The sequence below is a fragment of the Brassica rapa genome, chromosome A01 (genome assembly GCF_000309985.2).
Source record: "Brassica rapa cultivar Chiifu-401-42 chromosome A01, CAAS_Brap_v3.01, whole genome shotgun sequence".
Classification (NCBI taxonomy): domain Eukaryota; kingdom Viridiplantae; phylum Streptophyta; class Magnoliopsida; order Brassicales; family Brassicaceae; genus Brassica; species Brassica rapa.
The window spans coordinates 20,171,727-20,185,210 of record NC_024795.2 but is presented as its reverse complement, the minus strand read 5'-3'; the positions used below and the strand labels follow the sequence as shown (position 1 = coordinate 20,185,210).

General features: G+C 35.2%; 1 long non-coding RNA gene across 1 annotated transcript; it reads left to right on the top strand.

The window, feature by feature from the left end:
* The first annotated feature begins 7,329 nt into the window (after positions 1-7,329).
* On the top strand, positions 7,330-13,119 carry LOC117128437. The gene is made up of 2 exons (XR_004451726.1): positions 7,330-8,280; positions 12,077-13,119. It is a non-coding gene; the product is annotated as an uncharacterized LOC117128437 (long non-coding RNA).
* Positions 13,120-13,484: the final 365 nt, after the last annotated feature.

Below are 13,484 nucleotides of genomic sequence, written 5' to 3'. Positions count from 1 at the left end.
TGCGATCATTACAAGAGAATACAAAGGCTTAGGCCGCAGGGGCCGTCAGCGAGTTACCTAGTTCTAGCAACATAAAACCCTAATCCTAGTTGAGTCGCAGCTCGATAACAAAGGACGAAAAAGATATCTAAAAGGCTTAGATTGATTTCGGACTGAACCTTGTTAAAGGCTGCCTACGTACCCCTTTCGAGGATCAAGCCGAACGTAGTTCAATTGATAGAGCTGGACAAGAGATCGAACTGCCTGGGCGAGTTCGTCTAGTAATTGAGTGCCAGTCATAGAAACCGAACTTGTCGAGAATAAAGCCTAAAGTTTCTAAGTGCAAAGAATTCTGAGTCTAAAAGTCCTCCCCCATGCTCCTCGCCTAAGACTCCTTATATACTAGCTCCAAGGTCGGTTTACGCTTTTACTCTTCTGCCCTTAAGCCGTCATAGCATAAAAATGGAGATATTCCATTTTTCCCGATTTTCACAATTATCTTCAAAACTTCCGTATTTATCCGCGGAAACTTGACATTTATCCTTCCTTGTGGACCAAGCGTAAACCGTGCTGTGGTTTACGGGATTTTGGTTAAGAAATCGCAGGATGGGCCTCGAGACGTGTTTTAGGTCCCTTTGGGCCGTCTTCCGACTCGAAGCGTTTACTACGATTTCTTTCGACAGAGAAAGAACTTTCCGCGGTTTCTAATCCGCGAAGTTTGATCGATGATTTAGAATAGCGGAAAACATAGACTGAGCTTGCTACGGTCTTCGGGTGATAACATTTGAAGGTTTGACGAGAATGCATGTACTGATGTCGTACCGATGTTCTGAAGAGCTCGGTCACTACGCAGCGACCAAACTTTGACTCGAGCCCGGTTGCTACGTAGCGACCGAGCTTGGCTCGGGCTCGGTCGCTACGTAGCGACCGAGCTGTGTGCATGCTTGGTCGCCTCGTATCAATCGAGCTTGGCTTGTCCGCGGTCTGATTTCCATACTTGAGTTTGTCCGCGGCCGATTTGGATACATGTCCGTTGCCTTCGGACAATCGGTATTTAGTGGCTCGATTGAGATTTGGACGATATTTTACTGCAATGCTCTTCGTAAAGATATCTTTACGAAGATTACTTTTCGTAAAAACGTTTATGCTGATTTTTACGGACTTTCAGACATTGATTCCGTCGTGACCGATTTTGACCCCAACAGTTAGCGCCCCAGCTCGTTAGAACCATGATCTTCTAGCGTGAGGTTCTAGCGAGTGGCCTGGCAAGTTAGACAAGTTAGGTGAGTTAGGCGGAATTAATGGTTGAAAAGGTCTGTGGTAAGTGATCTTCTCGCTCTCCTAAAAGTAGAAAACGCGATAAGATTGGGGATGTGCCTTATGACGGCTGCCTACGTACCCTTGTTGAAGGGATCAAGCCTTTCGTAGTTCGTCTTTGGAGTTAAGGATCTTATGACTAGTTTTCTAGTGAGACCTTTATGGTCTAGTTTTTATGTAGCGATTATAAGGCGTATTGCTGCCGATGGCATTTTGTATGGGTGTAGAGGGAAGACTACGAGTTGTCATCTCGTAATCTAACTCTATGTGAACTGCTATATTCGTAATCTGTTTCGAGAGTTTTCCGCAGTGTGTAAACTTGCGGGATTTCTGAAGATTCTCGAATAATGGCAAAGAGACAAATTTTGGGATCTCGTATCAGGGTGTCTGATACTATGCCTAGAGATGTTAGAGACCAGTGCGCTGGGTTTAGGGCAAGACCTAGGTTTACTCCTGGTTTTAGAGGGTGCGATGACTAATTCGACTTACGTATCCCGTTTCAGTTTCATCCTGATTCCATACCGATTTAAAGTCCGCGATAGGTTATCGGCTTATACGACTTGTATGGTTGGAATCGAGCATCTCTCCGGAGATCGGAAGTGCTGGACCAAAATTTCGGATTTTTTTTATAGCGCTATTATCCTTGTGTCGGATGTACGAGAGTCATCTCTACGAGATGGCTAAGTCTGTTTAGGACGTTGAGAGTTTGTTGTGATCAGCAACAAGCTTAATGGTAAAAAATACCGTTTCGAGTCTTCGCGAAGGATATGTTTTGAGAAGATGTTAGTGCGTATGACTGTCTGGTCTTCCAAGAAAATGTTTTTATCGAGGGAGGAAATTTCGTCGAAGAACGAATCTTCAGGCGTCTGCGACGTCTCGCGATGCTGAAGATTTGTTATTCTTTCGTATGCTGCGTTTCGGGCTTGAAATGTTCGCGGGTTTGTAGATGTTTCGCGATGTTGCAAGGGTTTAGTCTTAGCCCTGCGTTTGAGAAACATTCTTGTTTGACTACGAATGTTCGCAGCCAAAATTGTTGTTCCTGTTTGGACGCTAATAGTTTTATTTGCGATCGAGGAATTATGACTGAGGTGTCATGTAAATTTGTCCATGGGAAAAGGCGTTTTCCTTCATAGTGTTTTTTGAAGTGTTGGCCTTCCGAGATCTATTTCGTGGATTCTTTAGGATGTTTCGTATAGCTCTAGGAGCTTTGTTATGAATTTTTCCTTACATGCCGCGTATTACGGTTAAAACGTTGCGGGCTTGAAGGAGCGTATTGAACTTGGTCAATTTTCGAAAAGTTTAGATTTTCCGTTAACTGTTTGGTTGTTAGGACTTAGTTTCGTTACGGAAAATTTATCATATGATTTCCGACTGTGGGATATACGATAATTTATCATATCATATAACCGGTTTTACGAAGGTTGTAAATCATTGATATGTATACATATGTCAAAGTAGCGTTGTTTCTGCGGGTTTTACAAGAAACGTTCCTGCTGTGATTTTGATCTTAGGTGAAAGTTGCTTGGAGTTACTCACGGAGTGTTACCGAAGTTTATTTCAATACGATCTAGTCGCAAAACGTTTTTCATAGGTTTTTTGAGAGGATTCGCATGACACATTCGTTTCTTAAATGAATTGGTCATCCAGAGGTGGATCTAGCTAACCATCGGGAGGAAAGTGCTCCTTTTAACGTGCACGATACTACATCTATTCTCGAGTTTTCTTCGTCGCAAATGTTTTCGATGTTTTTCCGTGACTTACTTGGTACAACGGAAACTGAAAGAAATGCTTTGGTGATTGAAGATTTCTCGTAAAATTTTTTTAAAACAAAACTAGCTTTCTGAAGCCGGAAAAGGCTTCAATACTTTGGCTAATCGTCGAGTTTCAGTTTGATATTGGTACAAGTTTTCTGTACGCATGATTGCGACAAGAAATGATGTATAGTTTTTGAGATTATGTTCATGATCGTCTGGATATGTTGCTAGCGTTTAGACGAATATTAAGATTGTCGTTTGCCTATTCTTGACGATTTGCATAAGTTTTTGAAGTTTGAGAGTATACGAGTATAGTATACATACCTACTCCCCCCTTTTTTTACGAAAGAAAACAGTTGAACCGATACTTTGAAGGGTTGTGTACGTTTCTTCTTCTGATGTTTGGAATGATCGATAATTCGGGACGATTTATAGACGACGCTTGGACTGTGATTTGGTTGTTTCCAAGTTGACGACTTGGGATATGTCGGTTCCGAGAAAATTGCCAGAAATGAATCGGTTTTAAGATGACGTTCATGTCTCTCTCTTTAGGAAGCGAGCTTGATATGCGTGGCGATCGTTTCTCGACTTTAGGAGAGTTTAGATCGGTTTGCAAGATCTGGATGAACAATTATGGAACAATATATCGAGACAGGAAAAATCTCTTAAAACTTAGTTCACTAGACTATCCGCCTAGGTTTTACGTTCCCTAAAGTTCTATGGCAGCCTCAAAGTAATTTCCTACGAAAATTCCAAGTCTGATTTCAAAAATTTCAAGTCTGAAATACCTTAGTTCTCTCGAAGATGCAGTTTTGTTTCTTCTCAGTTTTGCTTGCTCATTTCCCTTTCCTCTTCTCGTGTATGTTCGCCATTTCCGATATTGGTGTTTATCCTTTGAAACTTGATATTTATCTTCCGATCTTGACTGTTACCTTCTCCTTAGATAAGACGTCGATTTTTGTAAAAAGGTTCAACGTAATCGTATAGTTAAGGCGGCTAAGATGTTGAGTTAACCGTTGCCGTTTTATACGATTAATCTGAATCCATGCGAGAAAACAAGTCTTTGCGATTTTTTTTTTTATCGTAAAGTTTCAATAGTAACTCCGATAGAAACAAGAGACGTTTCGATCGAGATTTGAAGGAAAATACAAAGCTAGAGGTAAGGGCGAGTAGGAGCAAGCGAATGAGTTTAGACGAGTCTTATTTGTTTTTGTCGTAAAATCTCGATGGAAACTCCGATTGAGACGAAACGAAAAGCGTTTTGATCAGGATTCGAAGGAAAACACAAAGGAGGAGCTTTTTGAGGCCTTACAGGTCGCTGCGTAGCGACTGACAGTCTGACAGGTCGCTATGTAGCGAGTGGAAGCAAGCCGAGAAGAGTCCTACTTGTTTTCGTCGTAAAATCTCAACGGAAACTCCGATTGAGACGAAACGAAAAGCGTTTCGACGAGGATTCAAAAGACAACCTAAAGGAGGACCTCTCTGAGGCCTTACAGGTCGCTACGTAGCGACTGACAGTCTGACAGGTCGCTACGTAGCGAGTGGAAGCAAGCCGAGAAGCGTCCTACTTGTTTTCTTCATAAAATCTCAACGGAAACTCCGATTGAGACGAAACGAAAAGTGTTTCGATGAGGATTCAAAAGACAACCCAAAGGAGGACCTTTCTGAGGCCTTACAGGTCGCTACGTAGCGACTGACAGTTTGACAGGTCGCTACGTAGCGAGTGGAAGCAAGCCGAGAAGAGTCCTACTTGTTTTCGTCGTAAAATCTCAACGGAAACTCCGATTAAGACGAAACGAAAAGCGTTTCGACGAGGATTCAAAAGACAACCCAAAGGAGGAACTTTCTGAGGCCTTACAGGTCGCTACGTAGCGACTGACAGTCTGACAGGTCGCTACGTAGCGAGTGGAAGCAAGCCGAGAAGAGTCCTACTTGTTTTCGTCGTAAAATCTCAACGGAAACTCCGATTGAGACGAAACGAAAAGTGTTTCGACGAGGATTCAAAAGAGAACCCAAAGTAGGACCTTACTGAGGCCTTACAAGTCGCTACGTAGCGACTGACAGTCTGACAGGTCGCTACGTAGCGAGTGGAAGCAAGCCGAGAAGAGTCCTACTTGTTTTCGTCATAAAATCTCAACGTAAACTCCGATTGAGACGAAACGAAAAGCGTTTCGATGAGGATTCAAAAGAGAACCCAAAGGAGGACCTTTCTGAGGCCTTATAGGTCGCTATGTAGCGAGTGGAGAGTTGGCTTGAGCTCGGTCACTACGTAGCGACCGAGCAGTGTGTGTGCTCGGTCGCTACGTAGCGACCGAGCAGTGTGTATGCTCGGTCGCTACGTAGCGACCGAGCCGTGTGCATGCTCGGTCGCTACGTAGCGACCGAGCAGTGTGCGTGCTCGGTCGCTACGTAGCGACCGAGCCGTGTGTGTGCTCGGTCGCTACGTAGCGACCGAGCAGCGTGTGCGTGCTCGGTCGCTACGTAGCGACCGAGCAATGTGCGTGCTCGGTCGCTACATAGCGACCGAGCTGTGGGTATGCTTGGTCGCTACGTAGCGACCGAGCTGTGTAATCGTTTTGTTGTGTTTCCTTTTTCCGCGATTAACCTAGGGGTTTTTCAGCGGTTTTTGGAAGAACAAGTTTTATCCTTCCGAAATATTTTCGGAAAACGTGTTTTGGTAAAACCCTTACGCATCGAGATTTATTTTGTTAGGTAATGAACCAAACTTACGGGGTTTGATAAGATTTATCGTTTCCCTTTATGTTTAGAAAGAGAAATCGCGGGCATGTTTTAGTGCTCTTCCTGTGGCGGAAGGTCGCGAATAAGTTTTCGATTTTATTGAACAATGCGGCGTTTGCGTAAGCGTTAACCATAGGAGCAGTCAGTGCTGCGAGTTTGTCTTTCATATATCCAGACATTGTTCCGATCAAGCGTTTTGTGGCCATGAGTAAGAGTAATCCGTAACCCCCCCCCCTCCTTCTAGCACCAAACTGTGGGAACCGAAATTCGCACTGTCGATTTCCGTTTAAATAAGAAAACTAGGAAAACTCTAATTTCCCAGAGGACCCGGATCTCTGTGAGAGCCAACGACAAGTAACCAAACAAATGCGAAAAATATGAGAAAACATGATAAAACGAATTTACAAAGAAAGTAAATCTTATTTCGAATTCGCGTAAGAGCGTTGCGATCATTACAAGAGAATACAAAGGCTTTGGCCGCATGGGCCGTCAGCGAGTTACCAAATTCTAGCAACATAAAACCCTAATCCTAGTTGAGTCGCAGCTCGATAACAAAGGACGAAAAAGATATCTAAAAGGCTTAGATTGATTTCGGACTGAACCTTGTTAAAGGCTGCCTACGTACCCCTTTCGAGTATCAAGCCGAACGTAGTTCAATTGATAGAGCTGGACAAGAGATCGAACTGCCTGGGCGAGTTCGTCTAGTAATTGAGTGCCAGTCATAGAAACCGAACTTGTCGAGAATAAAGCCTAAAGTTTCTAAGTGCAAAGAATTCTGAGTCTAAAAGTCCTCCCCCATGCTCCTCGCCTAAGACTCCTTATATACTAGCTCCAAGGTCGGTTTACGCTTTTACTCTTCTGCCCTTAAGCCGTCATAGCATAAAAATGGAGATATTCCATTTTTCCCGATTTTCACAATTATCTTCAAAACTTCCGTATTTATCCGCGGAAACTTGACATTTATCCTTCCTTGTGGACCAAGCGTAAACCGTGCTGTGGTTTACGGGCTTTTGGTTAAGAAATCGCAGGATGGGCCTCGAGTCGTGTTTTAGGTCCCTTTGGGCCGTCTTCCGACTCGAAGCGTTTACTACGATTTCTTTCGACAGAGAAAGAACTTTCCGCGGTTTCTAATCCGCGAAGTTTGATCGATGATTTAGAATAGCGGAAAACATAGACTGAGCTCGCTACGGTCTTCGGGAGATAACATTTGAAGGTTTGACGAGAATGCATGTACTGATGTCGTACCGATGTTCGGAAGAGCTCGGTCACTACGCAGCGACCGAACTTTGGCTCGAGCCCGGTTGCTACGTAGCGACCGAGCTTGGCTCGGGCTCGGTCGCTACGTAGCGACCGAGGGAGACGGACGCTCGGTCGCTATCGCTACGTAGCAACCGAGCGGGACGGACGCTCGCTACGTAGCGACCGAGCTTGGCTCAGGCTCGGTCGCTACGTAGCGACCGAGCGAGATGGACGTAGCGACCGAGCGGGACGGACGCTCGGTCGCTACGTAGCGACCGAGCTGTGTGCATGCTTGGTCGCCGCGTATCAATCGAGCTTGAGTTTGTCCGCGGCCGATTTGGATACATGTCCGTTGCCTTTGGACAATCGGTATTTAGTGGAAGATATCTTTACGAAGATTACTTTTCGTAAAAACGTTTATGCTGATTTTTACGGACTTTCAGACATTGATTCCGTCGTGACCGATTTTGACCCCAACAGTGGGCACAAGACATTTTGGGGATGAACCATTGGCCTTTTGAGGGGGGAAACAAGGTTTCCATAGGAACGTAATATAAAAATGCATGTATGTACTCATGCTTAAGAAGGCGATTAAGATAGATAGTTGTTTGGGACCGTGCTAAATAAGGGTTCCAATTATTTGAAAAGGTATGAATGATGTTGCAATGACGATTGAGTGTTTTACATGTTTTAAACAATTAGGTATACAAATCACGGTAGTCTATACAATATGCGCCCATAAAAAGTATGATTATCCCGATGTGAAAATATGTCTTCTCTTTCCTTGACTTATAAATAAATTTTCTTAAGAGTCAATTTTGGCAATAGGTGTAATTTAAGTGGACAAACTGAAACCATAGTTATATAAAAATATGACATACTACTCTATATCAAAATAGTATAGTCCACCCAAATTATCATAGCCAACCGACATTGTTCTACATTCGTAAATAGTATGATGGGGCTGATGTAAAAATAGTTGTGTACGAATGCTTTCTCCTTTTTTAACATATACATTAAATGAAATGTCATGATTGGAATTATGTGACCCTTACATTTCACCAAATTGAACCGCTTTAATATGCAACACCAACTTCCGGCTCCCCTCTTTTTGGTGCCTATTTTGGATTCCAACATATCTCCACTAACACAGTAACACAGTATGCACAAACTATACTATATTAATAATAGTATATCAAATTTGCACTTAACATATATTAGATATTGGCAGTTGCATCTATCTTATAACTTTGTACTAGGATAAGACCCGCGCCTTGCGCGGAATTAAATTATTATTTTTATTATATTTTGGAGAATGAAACAATAGTTTGGCTTCATTTGAATTACGGGTGTTCAATCCGGATATCGGGTTGGTTTCGGTTCGGTTCGATTTTTTTGGTATTTGGTTAGTAAAATATAACTACTATTCTAAATCCATATTTACTTTGATTTTAGTCTTTCACATACTTTTGAAAGATTTCAACTGGACGACTAAATTGATCAGTCAATCTTGTTGCTTTAAATCATTAGTGTTTATATATATATATATTATTTAGTTTGAATATTTATTAAATAAAAATTAATATGCGTTATATTTTATGATCATTTGTAACTTATTATAACAAAAAAATAATCTATTGATCACAAAATTTCCAGAGTGGGAATATTCAAATTTCTAATAATATGTAGACGTTTTGAAAAATTCAACTATAACATATAAAAAAAATATAAATGTTTTTATTATATATTTAATGTGATTTTTTAATATCTTTCAATAATATAAAATTAAAAAAAAGAACTAAGATACCAAAATTATTATCAAATATTTATTATTCATAATAATTAATTTTCATATATACGTTAATCATATTAGGTAATTTCGTAGCTTCTAATTACGGAAAGTGCAAAAAAAAATTTGGTAGATTATTTATCAATTCGATAGTTAGTTTAATAAAAAATATAATGTAAGTCAAGATGGACCAACCTATTTTTCTAAGAATAGTATATTTTATATAGTCATTTATTAAATGAGAATTTATAATCATACAGTTCTATGATCATTCATATCATTTTATAACTGAATATTTAAATCATCGATAACAAAATTTTCAATGTGAAATCTTTAATAAGTTTATAATTTATAAATGTTTTTGAAAATTCATTGAAAGTTTTAATATTAAAATATTTATGTAATCTTATGGTATATAGTATAATATATATATATATATATATATATATAAATATATGTTTTATTATTAAATGATATTTTTTACTCATATGGTTTTAAAATAATGTGTATCTTCTTATAATATTAAATAAAAGTTCATATTAATACAATTTTATGATCATTTGTAACTTATTATGACAAAAAAAATAATCTATTGATCACAAAATTTTCAGAGTGGGGATCTTCAAATTTCTAATAATTTATAGACGTTTTGAAAAATTCAAAATATAACATATAAGAAAAATTATAAATGTTTTTATTATATATTTAATGTGATTTTTAAATATATTTTAATAATATAAAATTAAAAAAAGAACTAAGATACAAAAATTGTTATCAAATATTTATTATTATTATAATTAATTTTCACATATACGTTAATCATATTAGGTAATTTCGTAGCTTTTATTTAAGGAAAGTGCAAAACATTTTTTGGTACGTTATTTATCAATTCGATAGTTAGTTTAATAAAAAGTGTAATATAAGTTAAGATGGACCAACCTATTTTTCTAGGAATAGTATATTTTGTATAGTTATATATTAAATAAGAATTTATAATCATACGGTTCTATGATCGTTCATATCGTTTTATAACAAAATATTTAAATCATCGATAACAAAATTTTCAATCTGAAATCTTTAATAAGTTTATAATTTATAAATGTTCTTGAAAATTCATTGAAAGTTTTAATATTAAAATATTTATGTAATCTTATGGTATATAGTGTTTAATATATATATATATATTTATTTATTTTATTATTAAATGATATTTTTTACTCATATGGTTTTAAAATCATGTGTATCTTCTTATAATAAAAATGTTAAACCATTGATCATTAATTTTTAACATAATAATTTTAATAGTTTTAGTCATTTATTGTCGTTTTTAAAAATTCAAAATATAACATATACGAAAAAATCTAAATTTTATTTTTATAGCTAATTTGATTGTTTAATTTATTTTAATAATATAAAATTAAACAAAAAATAATGGAGGAGATATACATTGTTATCAAATCTTTATTATTAAACTCATTAATTGTCATATATATATTAGTCATTTATGGTAATTCCGTAGGTTTTATTTAAGGAAAGAAAATATCATATCATATCATTATATCATATAGTTTGACCAACTTATGTATCTAACAACATATAAAAATCGAATGTGGACCTACTTATTTTTTAATTGAATGTAATTGACTACCTAATTGAATGCCACCTATGCATTGGGGCATCTTTTAATTAATACAAAATTAAGGTTACATCTTTTCAAATGTTCCTCAATTAATATATAAGGGATATAGTCATTTATTAAATGAGAATTTATAATCATACAGTTCTATGATCATTCATATCATTTTATAACTGAATATTTAAATCATCGATAACAAAATTTTCAATGTGAAATCTTTAATAAGTTTATAATTTATAAATGTTTTTGAAAATTCATTGAAAGTTTTAATATTAAAATATTTATGTAATCTTATGGTATATAGTATAATCTATATATATATATATATAAATATATATGTTTTATTATTAAATGATATTTTTTACTCATATGGTTTTAAAATAATGTGTATCTTCTTATAATATTAAATAAAAGTTCATATTAATACAATTTTATGATCATTTGTAACTTATTATGACAAAAAAATAATCTATTTATCACAAAATTTTCAGAGTGGGGATCTTTAAATTTCTAATAATTTATAGACGTTTCGAAAAATTCAAAATATAACATATAAGAAAAATTATAAATGTTTTTATTATATATTTAATGTGATTTTTAAATATATTTTAATAATATAAAATTAAAAAAAGAACTAAGATACAAAAATTGTTATCAAATATTTATTATTAATTATAATTAATTTTCACATATACGTTAATCATATTAGGTAATTTCGTAGCTTTTATTTAAGGAAAGTGCAAAACATTTTTTGGTACGTTATTTATCAATTCGATAGTTAGTTTAATAAAAAGTGTAATATAAGTTAAGATGGACCAACCTATTTTTCTAGGAATAGTATATTTTGTATAGTTATATATTAAATAAGAATTTATAATCATACGGTTCTATGATCGTTCATATCGTTTTATAACAAAATATTTAAATCATCGATAACAAAATTTTTAATCTGAAATCTTTAATAAGTTTATAATTTATAAATGTTCTTGAAAATTCATTGAAAGTTTTAATATTAAAATATTTATGTAATCTTATGGTATATAGTGTTTAATATATATATATATATATATATTTATTTTATTATTAAATGATATTTTTTACTCATATGGTTTTAAAATCATGTGTATCTTCTTATAATAAAAATGTTAAACCATTGATCATTAATTTTTAACATAATAATTTTAATAGTTTTAGTCATTTATTGTCGTTTTTAAAAATTCAAAATATAACATATACGAAAAAATCTAAATTTTATTTTTATAGCTAATTTGATTGTTTAATTTATTTTAATAATATAAAATTAAACAAAAAATGATGGAGGAGATATACATTGTTATCAAATCTTTATTATTAAACTCATTAATTGTCATATATATATTAGTCATTTATGGTAATTCCGTAGGTTTTATTTAAGGAAAGAAAATATCATATCATATCATTATATCATATAGTTTGACCAACTTATGTATCTAACAACATATAAAAATCGAATGTGGACCTACTTATTTTTCAATTGAATGTAATTGACTACCTAATTGAATGCCACCTATGCATTGGGGCCTCTTTTAATTAATACAAAATTAAGGTTACATCTTTTCAAATGTTACTCAATTAATATATAAGGGATGTGTATGCTAGTATATAATATGGACCTGCAAAACAACAGTACACAAAAATAGCTTACTAAGACCATGTTTAACGCAGTTTCTTAAATGCGTTTCTTCCCCTTAAAAACACTAAAAAGTACTAAAAATGAAAAGAAAGTGTTAGAATAGTTTCTTTAAACAACATTATAAGAAACACACCTTATACTTAAAAAACCAACTGTAGTTTTGTTATTGGTCAGTTTTCTTACAAAGAATTAATTTTTTTTATTTATTTCATTTAGATTAACAAAATTATCCTTATATCAATTAGAAACTCCATACAAGGTTCTTCCCATTAATCATGCCCTAAACAACCTAGAAGTATTAGATAACACAGATGTCTGACTATATACCAATTCAAGTGTACTATATTATTTATAATGTAATTCATGAATAGTATCCATGCAACACTTATAACTTTCGAGACGCCGCCTCATATTTTCGGCAATCATTTACACTACCCCTATACCTAACATGAGTGTTTTACACTGCAGGGCAGTTTCCAAGTTTTTATTACAAGATATGTCAGTTTCTGCTACTGGGACAGTTTCTGCTAATTTGGGGTTGGTGAGATGTGACTTGGTTCGTTTTCTTTTTGAATCTGGTTTCTTTTCTCACAGCTAGTTGGACTTTCTAGTTAAGGTTTTGAATTTTAAATTTCAATAATTTTGTTGGACCCAATTTTAGACCAAACCAGATTTTTTTTCTTTCTAATCTCCATTACACTCAGACAGTAGCTCGTGGTGGTAGTGATGCTCGAGATCGGCTATGGTGGTCATCTCTTCAGTTGCACAATGAAGCTCGAGCAACAATGGCCAAATTTCACTAAATTTCAAAATCTAAAGTTAGAAATCAGTTTAGAAGTGATAAATAAACAATCTTGAAGTGTAATCTACACGTAAACGAAAAAAATGAAAATGCATGAAAGAAATCAATGGCGGCCGCAATGTTTGTTACAGGAAACCCTAAAAAAATATGGGAAACACGAAGATATATGTACTAAAATGCCACTCATTAAATGTACAACATGTAATAGATGTACATGTGTACAAAGACAACATATGTACATTATATACTACTAAGCAACTAACAATCCACCGATATGTGTAGAAACTCTTCACATATATTGGTTCATTTTTGATGTAGACGTGTACTCGTCAAAAAGTGTACACAAAAATAACATATATGTGTACAATGCTTACATGTGTATAATGTATATTACTAAGGCAACGTATCGTAGAATCATGTATTCTCACTTTGTTTAAAATTTTCACACAATGTCTTAATATTATATATGTACATCATTTTACATATCTACATGTACAAAAGGATGTACATGTGTACAACCTCTTCACATATATTGGTTCATTTTCAATTTACACATT